The 13,531-nt window shown below is 42.1% G+C and overlaps 1 long non-coding RNA gene across 1 annotated transcript; it reads left to right on the top strand.

Moving 5' to 3' along the window:
• Positions 1-358: 358 nt before the first annotated feature.
• On the top strand, positions 359-3,016 carry LOC129651092 (uncharacterized). Its single transcript, XR_008713994.1, has 3 exons — positions 359-432; positions 1,632-1,702; positions 2,106-3,016. It is a non-coding gene; the product is annotated as an uncharacterized LOC129651092 (long non-coding RNA).
• Positions 3,017-13,531: the final 10,515 nt, after the last annotated feature.

Raw genomic sequence — 13,531 nt, 5'->3', positions numbered from 1 at the left:
GACTTTGAGTTGACTTTTTTCCCAAGCAGTTGGAAGTTGGAAGTTTATAAATGGTTTTGAAACTTCCAGTCTCAGTCTTGCGTGATTAGAAACTGGTGAGGAGGAATCAGAAGATAGACGTAAGATCCCCTGTCAATCTAAATTTATCCTAGGAAACGTTTTTAAGATGAGGTTGCACTTGCCCTTCATTTTATTCAGGTCTAATACAAAGCTGGAACTCAGTTATCATGCATTTCGCCAATCAATGAACTCATCACCACCTGATTTATATAAGTATCTGAACAGTAGGATCGATTTACACAAATTGACCTAACAAGTAAAAATCACTGGGGGCTTCCCAGGTGGCACTAGGGTTAAAAAATCCTCCTGCCAGTTCAGGCGATGCAAGAGAGGCACGCCAGACCCCTGTGTCGGGAAGATTCCCCTGAAGAAGTAAGTGGTAACCCACTGTAATATTCTTGTCTGGGAAATCCCATGGACAGAGGAACCTGGCAGACTACAGTCCATGGGGTCATAAAGAGTCAGGCATGACTGAGCACCCATTCAAACAGAACTAACTCTACAACTGAATCATTTAAGAGCAAACGCAACATTTCCATGTACAGGGACATATACTTTAAACGATTATTATTGTTACTGAAAGTTCTGGTAACTTTACCCCAATTCTTTATTTATCTCGAATGAAAGTATTTAAGAAAGTTGAACTTGTTGGTTAATTACTTATGACCTTTAATCCATATCCAGTAGCTGGATATGTCTATAATGACCCTATAGAAGTAAAAATTTCAGTTGGTTGCTAAATGAGTAACATTTTTCTTTTCCACTGCAAATATGCCCGAGAAAGAAGCAAATTCAAAAGAAGAGAGAATGGGATCCTTCTGTGCTCGTGTGTGACGGAGGTGGTAGAGGTTCAGTCTCTCAGTCGTGTCTGAGTCTTTGTGACCCCATGGACTGTAGCCCACCAGGCTCCTCTGTCCATAGGATTTCTCAGGCAAGAATACTGGAGTGGTTATCCATTCCCTTCTCCAGGGATCTTCCTGACCCAGGGATCAAACCTAGGTATCTTGGATTACAGGCAGATGTTAACATGTAAAACTAAGTAATGTCTGTCTTTTTAATAAAATCTCTATTACAGCCAATACGTCTGTTAAGAACACTAGAATGCAATAACTTACTCGAAGTCAAATTTGATTAATCAAACTGCTTTTTAGAAGAAAGAATACAATTCAAATTAAATCAATTTCAATTAAGAATGTCAAAATCTAGATTTACACAAATGATAAAAAAAAGAACTAAATAATTCATTTATGAAAGAGTCACTGGTTATTTCATTAAATCGTAAATACTTAATATATTTAAATATGCATATATGTGTGTATTCATATAAATAACTTACAATAATTTGATTTATAAGTAATTCTTCCACAGAGAGCATTATAAACTTATCCAATATCTTCCCTGTGGTATTTGCCTTTATGTTCGATGATTTTTTTTTTCCTGGCTGCACTGCACAGCTTCTGGGGTTTTAGTTCCCCAATTAGGAATTGAACCTGGGCCCTCGGGAGTGAAAAACACCACGTCCTAACCACTGGACCACTAGGGAATTCCCACGTTAAATGCTTTTTCCGCAGATAACATTTCAACGTATGATGACTTCTCTCTACAGATGGAGGAATCTTTATTCCTCATCCCCTTGCATACGGTAAGGATGACAAGCACTAAAATTCTGGGGTACTGTTCTTCTTGGGATTGCTTGGGCTCTTTCTTCCCACCCGTGGACCAGCAATATGGACTCTCGGAAAAGAGGCCATTTACTTGCCCAGTTGTCAGCGCATCTGGAAGCCTTGTCAAAACAATATAATTTTACTTTGTAACTTTTTGACATTGGTATTTATTGCACCTGTCTGTGGGCATGATTTATGACCTGTCTGGTGACTATTTCTCCTCCAGTTGGAGTTTACAGTATGAGATAAGTGAAGCATTTAAAGGTCCGCGTGTGCCTTGGGATGGGAAAGGGATTTTGTATGCCTCCCTCCCTAACTCTCTGCTTCCCCCGACGTCATCATCACCCCCAAAACGGCCACCGTGCTACCCCATCCACTCAGGTCTTCAGAGAAAGAGGAGGCTGATGGCAGAAGACTACATTTCCCACAATGCCCTTTGCCGGGGAATAGTGGCAAGAAAGCTCAGGGTCCGGGAGACATCCAGTTGAAAACATGTGCTTGCTGAAAGGAGAGCCCAGTTATCTTGTGTCTTTGTCATGGTGTCCTGGCTGGGACTCATCAGAGTTTCTATCGGTCACCAGAAAACACACTTCCCATTGGCAAAATTGCACTTATTTTAAGAGCAGCCGCTCTAATTAAGTGGGCTGCAATCAAGAAAACTTTCTTGAGTGTCCCCTCTGGGTCTTGGTATTAGTTTACAATTGTTTAGCAATTCCCCTTAGTCTCATAAAGTGTACCCTCCAGATATGTTTTTGTTCTATGGTTTCATAATAAAATGTAAGCCCTTCAATCTTTAATCTCCAAAGTTTATATGAATGTGATTTATTTGGGGAAAATTCTATAATTACTAATAAAATTTAACATTTTCTCCCCAAATGTTTGAAATGAGGGGATAGCATCTATTTCTTTGTCTGCTCAGATCTGCAGATTCTTTCTCTTCCCTGGATTCTAGTGGAAAGCGATATTGTCTTAAAAGAACATTATATGTAATTTATGTAATTGTGCAAGTGTGAACTTTTTATACTTAAAAATTAAGGGAAAATTTAAATTAAAAATATTTACATGATGCTTTAAAAAAATATATACAATGCCATAGGTAATTCTAAGTTAGTAATGTTTTGTGCAGGCTTCACAGGTGGTAAAGAATCTGCCTGGGGCTGAAGGAGATGCAAGACAGGAGGGTTCAATCCCTGGACCGGGAAGATCCCCTGGAGGAGGAAATGGCAACCCACTCCAGTATTCTTGCCTGGAGAATCCCGTGGGCAGAGGAGCCTGGCGGGCTGCAGTCCATGGGGCCGCCTAGAGTTAGACACACCTGAGCACACACACACAATGCTTTTATGCACTTCTGAGCTTTACCTAAGGACTCACAATTGAGTGCAGATGAATGATCACCTTATGGTTCATGCATATATATACGAACTGGGGGTTAGCTGGGATTCCCTGGTGACTCAGATGGTAAAGAATCTGCCTGCAATGAGGGAAACCTGGGTTCCATCCCTGGGTCGGGAAGATCCCCTGGAGAAGGAAATGGCTATCTACTCCAGTATTCTTGCCTGGGAAATCCCATGAAAAGAGGAGCATGGTGGGCTACATACAGTCCATGGGGTCACAAAGAGTCAGACGACTGTGCAAGTAACACAAAGATCAAATAGGGTTAGTTAAATACATATAACTTGCAGTTTACACATTGTTAATCTATCTCACAAGCTCATTCAGTTCGATTCCCAGGCTTTCTTCTGGAAACTTGCTCCAAGACTACTTATCATCTTCTTTCTGTGCAGTTGTATTTAATTCCCATGAAAATTTAGGCAACATCTTCCTTTTTAGAAGATCAGAGACTTTGTTTCTTGACAAATGCATATAAGACAGGGGCACAATCACGAACTCTAATACACGTGTCACTACGATGGAGTTTATTCGAGTCATCCACTGTCAGCTCTTACAATTTCTTGCCAGTCCAGCCCCAATTCAGGGAAAACTGAGAAGTCCCTTTCCCTTCAGTGATATAGTTTCCTCCTTGCACCTACTCATCCCTAACAAATTGGAGTCTGCCAGCTTGTTACCAAGTCAGTGACGTCACCACTGGCAGGACATGAAATCGAGATTAGTAATGGCCCCATGACATCACCCTCTTGTTCCTATCGAACAGATGGTTTCTGTATATTGTGCAATTTTAGATCATTATTCATGGCTTGGGTCAGGATAATTCAGGAAGCCAAAAAACTGCCAAGAAAAATTGACCTGGAACCAGTTCAAAGACTCAAAATTATTTTATTGATTAGATACCCGAGTTTACATCTTTCAGAAGGACACCGTGGACCATCAATACGTGCTAATACCTGAGTCGTTTTAGCATGCCCCATGTTTTGGACTTCAAAACAAGATCGTCTTTGAAGGGTTAACTGGAAAGACATGTGATAATAAAATGTCTCAGGAACTCGGTTGGGTACAGCTGAACGGGGGCCAGAGACTATGGACTGAGCAAGTGGTTTGTTTGAGCTGGATGGTTATTTATTTTCACCTTATACTTGCTGACTTCACATCCGCCCTTCAGCTCAGCTCAGAGACAGTGAAGAGGTATGTTTTAAACAAGCCAGACAGGAAGTTATTTTGAGAGGCCTGGCCCAAGCATTATACCAGAACAAGAAGATAAAGCACAGATTTGGCTGGCTGGCTGAGAACATCAGGAAGAAAGTCATGTTTAAAACAAAAATCAAATCTAAATGTGTCCAGAGAAAGAGACCACAAACTCATATATTCTTTCTCTAAGAAACTGGAGGAATTTTATCCCAAACTCTCAGCTATTTTTGGAAGATAAGCCCTGTTATATTATCACGGCCACAGAGCAAATCTCTTGCATGGGTCATTGCAACTTTGTTCCTTTAAAAAAAAAAAGAAAAATTAGTGCTATTCACAAACCTCTATAGACTCGTGCCAACCATGCTTCCTGTCTGTGTACTGTGCCAGTCTCTGATCATGTTACTATCATGCTCAAAATTATTGACTCTTGTTGCCACCCACAGGAGTACAAATTTCATACTAAGAAAACACGATCTTGTATTTTAAATCTCATTTCCGGGTCCTATTAGATGACGATTGTGGCGGCATTAGAAACGCGTGGAAAAAAAACATGCAATTTCCTGTAGTAATGGTGAAAATATACCTCCTCTACTTACGTGAAGGAAGCCTCAATCATAGATAATAATGGGCTCAGAAATGTCCAAGTTTTACTACAGCATGACACTTCACCTTGTATAACCATAATGGACTCCAGCCTAACATCTGCCCACCTGCTTTTGTCAAATAATCAAGCAGTTTAATCATTTTGGTAGTTCATCGCCTACCCACCTGTGTCCCCCACACACAGGCATATACGCGGCCATGTAAGTGATAGCGGTGTTACACTGAATTGACTTCAGTTCCACAGTGAAGTCTGAAAGAGAAGCACATTTTTTACACAGTGGTGGTGACTGGGGAGGGGGAGTGTAGACATTCTAGCAGCTTCTTCTGGTGCTTTTTTTTCTTTTCAAAGGCTGACCCAGCTTCCAGGGGAATTGAGCATATGCTTATAATCCAGTGTTCTTTTTTTTTTTTTTTTTTTCAATTACGGGAGAAAGAACACCTACTGAGCTGGTTTCATCCTCAGCAGGGTCCCTCTCCAAAACACGACTATCTCATTTACCACCAGAAGCAATCCCAAGGTATGTATTTCCTGGGATATTCTGTTCATCACTCTGGAACGCAGGTTTTGTGTGTTTGTAGCTGCCCTTCTTACATTTTAAAACATCATTTTCTGGAAGGGGAAGATTGTTCCTTCTGCGTGATTCCATACAGACTGGGCCCTTGCCATGCATGTCTGCTCTGCAATCATTTGTAAACTCATGCAACCTGATGGCTCAGTCGTAAAGAACTGACCTGCCAATGCAGAGACAAAGGAGACGCGGATTTGATCCCTGGGTCAGGAAGATCCCCTGGAGAAGGAAATGGCAACCCCCTCCAGTGTTCTTGCCTGGGAAATCCCATGGGCAGAGGAGCCTGGCGGGCTACAGTGCGTGGGGTCGCAAAACATTTGGATACAACTGAGCACATATGTGCTCACAGTGTGATAAATGCTGTTTTCTAACATCCTGATTTCCCACTCACATCAATACCAATTTTGGCCTTCAAAATGCAATGAGTACTGCATGGATCCTGATTTTTCTCCCATGCTCCTGCAGAAAGTATATCATGTAGGGTGCTGGAGACGCACTGGAGAAATGAAACATACCCTTTAAGTGGTAACTTGGTTTGGCAAAAAAACAGACAAGAACGAAAGAGAAGTGTATCAAAGAAATCGGTGTGGGAATGACTTCTTCAGGATCCTTTGTTCAAGATGCTCTACAAAGGTAAAACTCTATGCCTTTGAGTGAACAGATAGCTGTGTTTACATATAATGTTCACCAAGTACCAACTGATAAAGACTTCTAGTTCCTGCTTGCTGTTAAAAGTCTCATTTTGAAGCTTCAAAAAAGAAAAGGCTAAATGGAGACGTGTTTTATGTCACTGAATAAATAAATACAAACTGTAATACTTGCCTTCCAGGAGCCAAAGAAAGCTCCTTGCATTTTGAAAAAAGCCTTGTTAGAAGCACTCACTCAAATGATCAAAGTCGACAAAAATTTTATTGCAGAAGGAGTCTTCTCAGAGATGTTCTACTTTTTCTTAGCATTTGACCCAGGTTAACTTTATAAAGAGATCAGGAAACAAACAAGCAAAAAATAAAACCTAAATCCCCCCAAAAGCCACCCCCGCCCCGCCCCCATTCCTACCAAATGCAGCCCAAACACTTCTGCAGCCCCCAGGAGCCTCCATACAATAAGGGCTCCTGAGATGTGCCAGACCCTCTCCCTCCTTCCCAGATGGTGGAGTTTGCTACCCTCACATTTGGCTTTTAATGGACAAGCAAGGAAGCCTGCCAATAAAGCCTTGGAGCAAGCTAGGAAAACAAACAAACAAAAGCCATCACGCCCTGGACATGGAGGCCAATGACAGGTATGATTGATCAGGTGTCCAGCTGGAAGCTGTCATCACCAGGCTGAGGGAAACAGGCAGAGTCTGGCAGGTTTCACGGGCCAAAGATTATCACGGGGTATTAGGCAGGTAGTGTTCTTAGCAAACAAAGACAGGGAGAGGACCGGAGTTGGCTTTGCCTGGCAGGGAGCCTACCACGTGACTCGCCTCGCGTCCTTGAAACTGAGTGTGTTCTATCTCCTCTTGGAAAGTTTTGCTGGAGAACTGTACTGCAGGCCACCCTGTCCTTTTGTCTGTATGCTCTTGTCCTAAGACAGACTGAATGCGTTTTTGTCGCTAAAAGAAGTGTACATGTTGGCATATAATAACTTCAGCAGCAAAACAGTCCACGGGGCGGTAAACATTAACAAATTCTATTTATGGAGAGCTTTCCTTGTTGCTTAGATGAGGAGAACAGAAATCCCGTCAACGCTCTACGGGCTTCCCTGGTGCATTGTCTTCAGAATCAGCTGAGGACTTCCCTGGTGGCTTGTGGTTGAGAATTCGCCTGCCAGTGCAGGGGACGGGGGTTGGATCCCTGGTCCAGGAAGATCCCATGCACCAAGGGGCGACTAAGCCGTGTGCCAGAACTACTGAACCTGTGCTCTAGAGTCTGTGCTCCACCGCAAGAGAGCCCCCACAAGGAGAGAAGCCTGTGCCCTGCAGCAGAGAGCAGCCCCCACTCACCACCGCTCATAAAGAGCAGCCCCCACTCACCACCGCTGGAGAATACCCATGCACAGCAACAAAGACCCAGCTCAGGCAAAAATAAAATGCATTTCAAAATTTGGAAAAGAAAGGTCAACTGAAATCATACCCTACTTACGTGTGTGTGTGAGTTAGTCACTCAGTCATGTTTGACTCTTTGCAACCCCATGGACTGTTGCCTACCAGGCTCCTCTGTCCATAGGATTTTCCAGGCAAGAATACTGGAGTAGGTTGCCATTTCCTTGTCCAGGGGATCTTCATGACCGAGGGATCGAACCCAGGTCTCCTGCATTGCAGGCAGATTCTTTACCATTTGAGCCACCAGGGAAGTCCTTCATACCCTACTTACTTGACTTTAACATGCCATGGATTATAATAAGGCATGTAGAAAGTTTTTCAATAAAAAGCATCCTTTTGCACACTAAGTAAGCATACTGATTTTGAGATTAATCCTATTATTTGAGAAATCTTAAGATGTGAATAAAATTGCAATCAAAGAAATAGTGTAGATATGAAAACATTTTATAAACCACCAAGTGCTGGAAACATCCACTAAATTGGATTCTAATTAAAATATGTTATGATATGGAATTAATACCCTGCCTGTTATAAAGGCAATAACTTTGAATTAACATAAAGTCTTCAACTACACAGATGGAACTTGAATTCACATATACTAAAAATTAAATTAATGGAATAGAAATTCCCTGCCAAATTGTATTTCATTTGCACACAAGAAAACATCAGTTTGACAAATAAGTCCTGAAAACTTCAATCTGATTCCATTTCATTCCAATAAACACATATATTTTGTGAATAAATTATAAAATTTGTGCTGTAATATTTGATTCCTGTTACTGGTAAGCACACAATTTATATTTACAAATATAGCATTTGTTTCCAAATATTCAGTATCAAGATGAGATATCAAATGACACAGCATGATTGGCAGAAATGTTGATTTTTATTTTGAAAAGAATTGTAGAGTTTTAGCCATTTAGCTGTAGATAAAATGAATTGTTTCCCCATATTTGTATGACCCAAGATTCACATAAATGTTGTAAATTCCTTAACAGATTTTATTGAGAGTTATTAAAATTTTCTATTATTAGTAAATTTACCAGGAATCAAAGCATGACATTTATACTGGCCGATCATTCATTTTCACTGTTATGACAAAACTTGATAAAATGTTTTCCTTATCGGTAGCTTGAGAATCAGCTCAAGCTCCTGTAGTACTTATCACACCCTACCGAGAAGACACGTGGGTTTGGACAGGGAACCCTAGGTAAGTACTTCCTTAACTGCCTCTGCCAGGTATGTATGCAGAAGTGCTGAAAGATGCTTGCTTTAAGTTTTGTGTCTGTCATCTTAAGGTATATACAGAAATTATGTTGGAGAAGGCTTTTGAGAATCCCTTGGACAGCAAGGAGATCAAACCAGTCAATCCTAAAGGAAATCAACCCTGAATACTCATTGGAAGGGCTGATGCAGAAGTTCCAGAACTTGGGCTACCTAATGCAAAGAGCCAATTCACTGGAAAAGACCCTGATGCTGGGAAAGACTGAAGGCGGGAGGAGAAGGGGACAGCAGAGGATGAGATGGTTGGATGGCATCACCGACTCCATGGACATGAGTTTGAGCAAACTCCGGGAGATGGTGAAGGACAGGGAAACCTGGAGTGCTGCAGTTAACGGGGTTGCAAAGCATCAGACACGACTGAGCGACTGAACAACAGCAGAAATTATTGAAAGTGTAAGATGAAGAAACAGATCATCAATATCTACTTCATGTGGCCAGATTCTGGTTCTTGCTGGAATATTTTGGTAAAATATTGGTAAATGGCAGGCCATGAGAATATAGTACAGGCTTTTCCATAGATTGCTGCTACTTCTGCTAAGTCGCTTCAGTTGTGTCTAACTCTGTGCGACCCCATAGACGGCAGCCCGCCAGGCTCCCCCATCCCTGGGATTCTCCAGGCAAGAACACTGAGTGGTGTCCAAATTTGCACCTCCTCAGATTCACCTGAGGCAAATGAAACACACTCAGAGTTGCTAGTACACCCTTGGAGATCCTGAAATTCAGGAGAGAGTCCCAGGGGAATGTGTTTTGAAAGCATCTCAGGTGATTCTAATCAGAGCTGGACACCACCACCATACCATTCAAACAAAATTTCTAGACTCATTAATCATGTAATAGTGCTGAAAAATGTTATTTTCTTAGCAGGAGAATTTTTTTTTTCCCTCCTTTAGGTTGGAAGAATATTTGATAAACCAGTGGGCAAGGTCAGGAAATGTTCAAGGGAGCATTGTCTAAGGTACAAAAGATGGCCTTTAGCTTTATTTCAAGCTTTCGTCTTACCGGATGGGGTACGTAGACTCAGGGTAGGAGATGAATTATTACACACGAAAGAGGAGAATTTCTGAAAGGTGGAAGATCCCCTGGAGGAGGGCATGGCAACCCCCTCCAGTATTCTTGCCTAGAGAATGCCATGGACATAGGAGCCTGGCAGGCTACAGTCTACCGGGTCACAAAGAGTCGGACACGACTGAAGCGAATAAGCACGCATGCATCTGCAAATGGAAAGAAAACAAGAGCAAAGGCAGAGGGTTCTCGGGTCACCTAGTTCAGAACCTGCTGCCTAAATCTTTACTACTTGTGTTTATTAATTATATCCATCATCATCTCTGATACCACACAGATAACCGAAGGCTGTCACATGATAATAATATATCATTAATATTATATGTCATAATAATAATATGTCATATATAATGTATATTAGAGTCTAAAGATCTAGTTTGGAAGTCATCCTCAGAGGTTTCATTAATATCAACTCTCTGCCTCTGAGCAACTAAGCGGGAGCACCACAGCTGTGCTCCGGGGCCGGGAGCGGCACGTGCTGACCCCACGTGTGGCAACCATTGCAGCCCGGGGGCCTGGAGCCCAAGCTCTGCAACAGGAGAGGCCGGGGCACCGCAGCTCCAGGGCAGCTCCCGCTCAGTGCAACTAGAGAAAGTCGACGCAGCAACGAAGACCCCGCACAGCCAAGAATAAACAAATAAAAATTACTTTTAAAAAATCAGCTCTCTTCTTTAAAACTAGAGTCCTCAGGGGATCAAATCTAATGACTAGCAAGGCCCAGGGATCCTCAGACTTGGTGACCACTGACCACGGCCATGTGCAGCCAAGACAGAATAAAACAGAAGCCTTCCCCCGAGATCATTTGTTGGAGCGGTCACATGCCGTTTTCAATTTCACGTTGAATCGCAACTCTCCAACATACGCCCAGACGATGATGCATTTTTGGAAATGCCAGAAGACATTCCACAAGGAATGATTTCATACTTGATTGTCTTCAGGAAGCTAGAGTTAATGGTTGTTTAATAAGGATTATTTAAATGATACAACTGACCCCCTTCTCCTATTGCTAATTTCCTTCCTTTCCCCTCCCCCCACCAGCGGTGACTAGTACCGCGTTTTTAACCATTTAATTGTACTTGGAAAATAAGTTCAAAACATAATTTTCAAGCTTTCAATTCACACACTGCTAACTGGATTTTAGATTCTAAAAACGATAAACTAGTTTATTGAAAGCATAATCCGTATGGCGTGAAGAATAATAAAGGCTTTCATGCTTTTGCTGACCAGCAACCAGGACTGAGAGGCTCTTTAAGGGGAAGGGATGTTGCTGAAATGGACTGTGCCCCTGAATCTTGTCATCCACACACTCTACTGGAAAACCAATGCTGGTGTCAGGCAGCACATGAGTGAACAAGATCCTTGTTTTTAAGACAAGGCATGGAGCAAAATATTGTCAAAATAGGCTTTTCCGAGGTGTATTTATTTTTATTTTTAATGGAACAAAATTATTCCCAGCTGTGCAACATTCTCACCGTGCCCATTACTTTTTAATGAATCTTACAATAAGATGATTAATTCTGCACACTTGGAGGCCCTGGGCTGGATGTTGTTGATCAAGCAATTACACTAATCCACTTCTGCTTATTTTTTTGGAAGCCCGACGGTGAAGGTAAAATTTCCCCCTTTTGGAATAATCTCTCTATAATTATTAGGCACGTGTGAAAGGAGTTTTACACACATTTCTATGGACTCCCATTGTTATTAATAACCAATGTTAAGCTGCAAACAACAATCAACCTGTCTTATTCCAGCTGATAAAGTTCATGACGTCTCTTGGTTTCTTTGCTCAGCTTAGCCTTTGACATCATTGCATTGGCATTAAGACATGATCACGATGTTTTCTATTGTATAAATGAAATAAAAACACTACAGAAAACAAGCCACTATTTGGCTTAGATAGCCAAGCATGCGCAGCTCCTGTTAAAATGATGAAAGGAAAGAAATAAGAAAAATAAAGGTTCCAGAGTATGCAGTGGAAAATGTTACAAGGAGTATGGGTTAGAGCAGGGAGGTCTGTGTAGGTTGTTGGTGATGAATGTGGGTCTCAGAACCATGAATTGATTGATTTTTTTTTTTTTTTTAATTTTTATTTTGTATGGAAATATAGTTGTTTCAGGCTTCCTTGGTTCTCAGAGAGTAAAGAACCCAGCTGCCAATGCAGGAAACATAGGAGACGGGGCTTCAGGCCCTGGGTCGGGAAGATCCCCTGGAGAAGGAAATGGCACCCCACTCTAGTGGGAGAAGCCCTTGGACAGAGGAGCCTGGCGGGCTACAGTCCGTGGGATCACGAAGAGTCAGCCACGACTGAGCGACTAACACTTTCACTTTCTTAGTTGTTTTACAGTGCGTATAGCAAAGTGATTCATACATGTATATTCTTTTTCAGATTCTTTTCCCATATAGGTTATTACAGAGTATTGGGCAAGGTTTTGATGAGATTTCTTGATTAGGACAGGCAACAAACGTGGCCTCAACCTCATGTGGAGAGTCTCTGGGTCATAAGAAATGATCTCACAGTGGAGATGAATAGTGCCAGCATTTCACGCTGCACAAGCAAAGGGTGAGAATCACAGACCAGTGGACTAAGACAACTGAATTCTATGATGGTGCTTTTAGCCTGTGTTTTTCTTTTCTTTCTGTAGACGACCAAAGGTGTGCAGAGTCTCTCACTCTTTCATGGACCTCACTGCGTCAGGCTGAGCTGTAGGGACGATCCAATAGTCAGTCATTTTTGACTAATGAAAATGGCAATCTGTATGGTTTGAAATAAGAAGTATACCAAGTAAGTCTGTAACATGAGTTTCTTTCTTCCTTACTTCATTCTTTTTGTTGTTCTCGGTTAATGTTATAGGATAAAATATATTAATTTTTTAAAAGGAATTGGCATATAGTTGCTTTGCAATGTTGTGTTAGTTTCTGTGTACAAGGAAGGGAATGCGCCGTATGTACACATACACCCCCTCCCTCTGGGACCTCCCTCCCCCGCATCCCACCCCCTAGGTCATCACGGAGCCCTGGGCCAAGCTCCCTGTGTCTTACAGCAGCTTCCCGCTAGCCATCTATCTTACACGTGGTGGTGAATACACCTCCATATATTCGCTGCTCTCTCCATCCTCCCAGGCTCTCCTCCCCACTTCATGTCCGTGAGTCCATTCTCTATGTCTGCATCTCTGTTCCTACCCTGCAAATAGGTCCATCTGTACCTCTTCCCTATATTCAACATACAGGCTTTAGTACACGTTTTTCTCTTTATGATGTCCTTCTCTCTGTATGACAGTCTCCAGGTTCAGGAGGGTCCCTGAGTGGACTTTTACCCCCTTCTGAGGACAGAGCACACTGTCCTGAACCACTCTTTCCTCTAGAGAAGATTCAGGACTGCTTTGGAGGGAAGTAGGGGAAGATGAAAACAGAGAGCCCTGCGGGTGTGATGGCTGGAGGTCTCATTTCAGTGGAGTGGAAAAGTGGACTGACAGCTGTACTGGGAAAGGGAAGTGCGTTATTGAAGCAGAAGTACTCTTGATGGTAGGTCATTTTTCCGAGGATTATCTGTTCATTCCATTCCCTTAAAAACCAGCAGTGAAGGATTTGAATTTTACTAGCTTCAAAGAACACACTTATCAAAT

The sequence above is a fragment of the Bubalus kerabau genome, chromosome 4, assembly GCF_029407905.1.
Source record: "Bubalus kerabau isolate K-KA32 ecotype Philippines breed swamp buffalo chromosome 4, PCC_UOA_SB_1v2, whole genome shotgun sequence".
Taxonomy (NCBI): domain Eukaryota; kingdom Metazoa; phylum Chordata; class Mammalia; order Artiodactyla; family Bovidae; genus Bubalus; species Bubalus kerabau.
The sequence above is the reverse complement of the archived record's forward strand: the minus strand, read 5'-3'. Positions and strand labels throughout refer to the sequence as shown.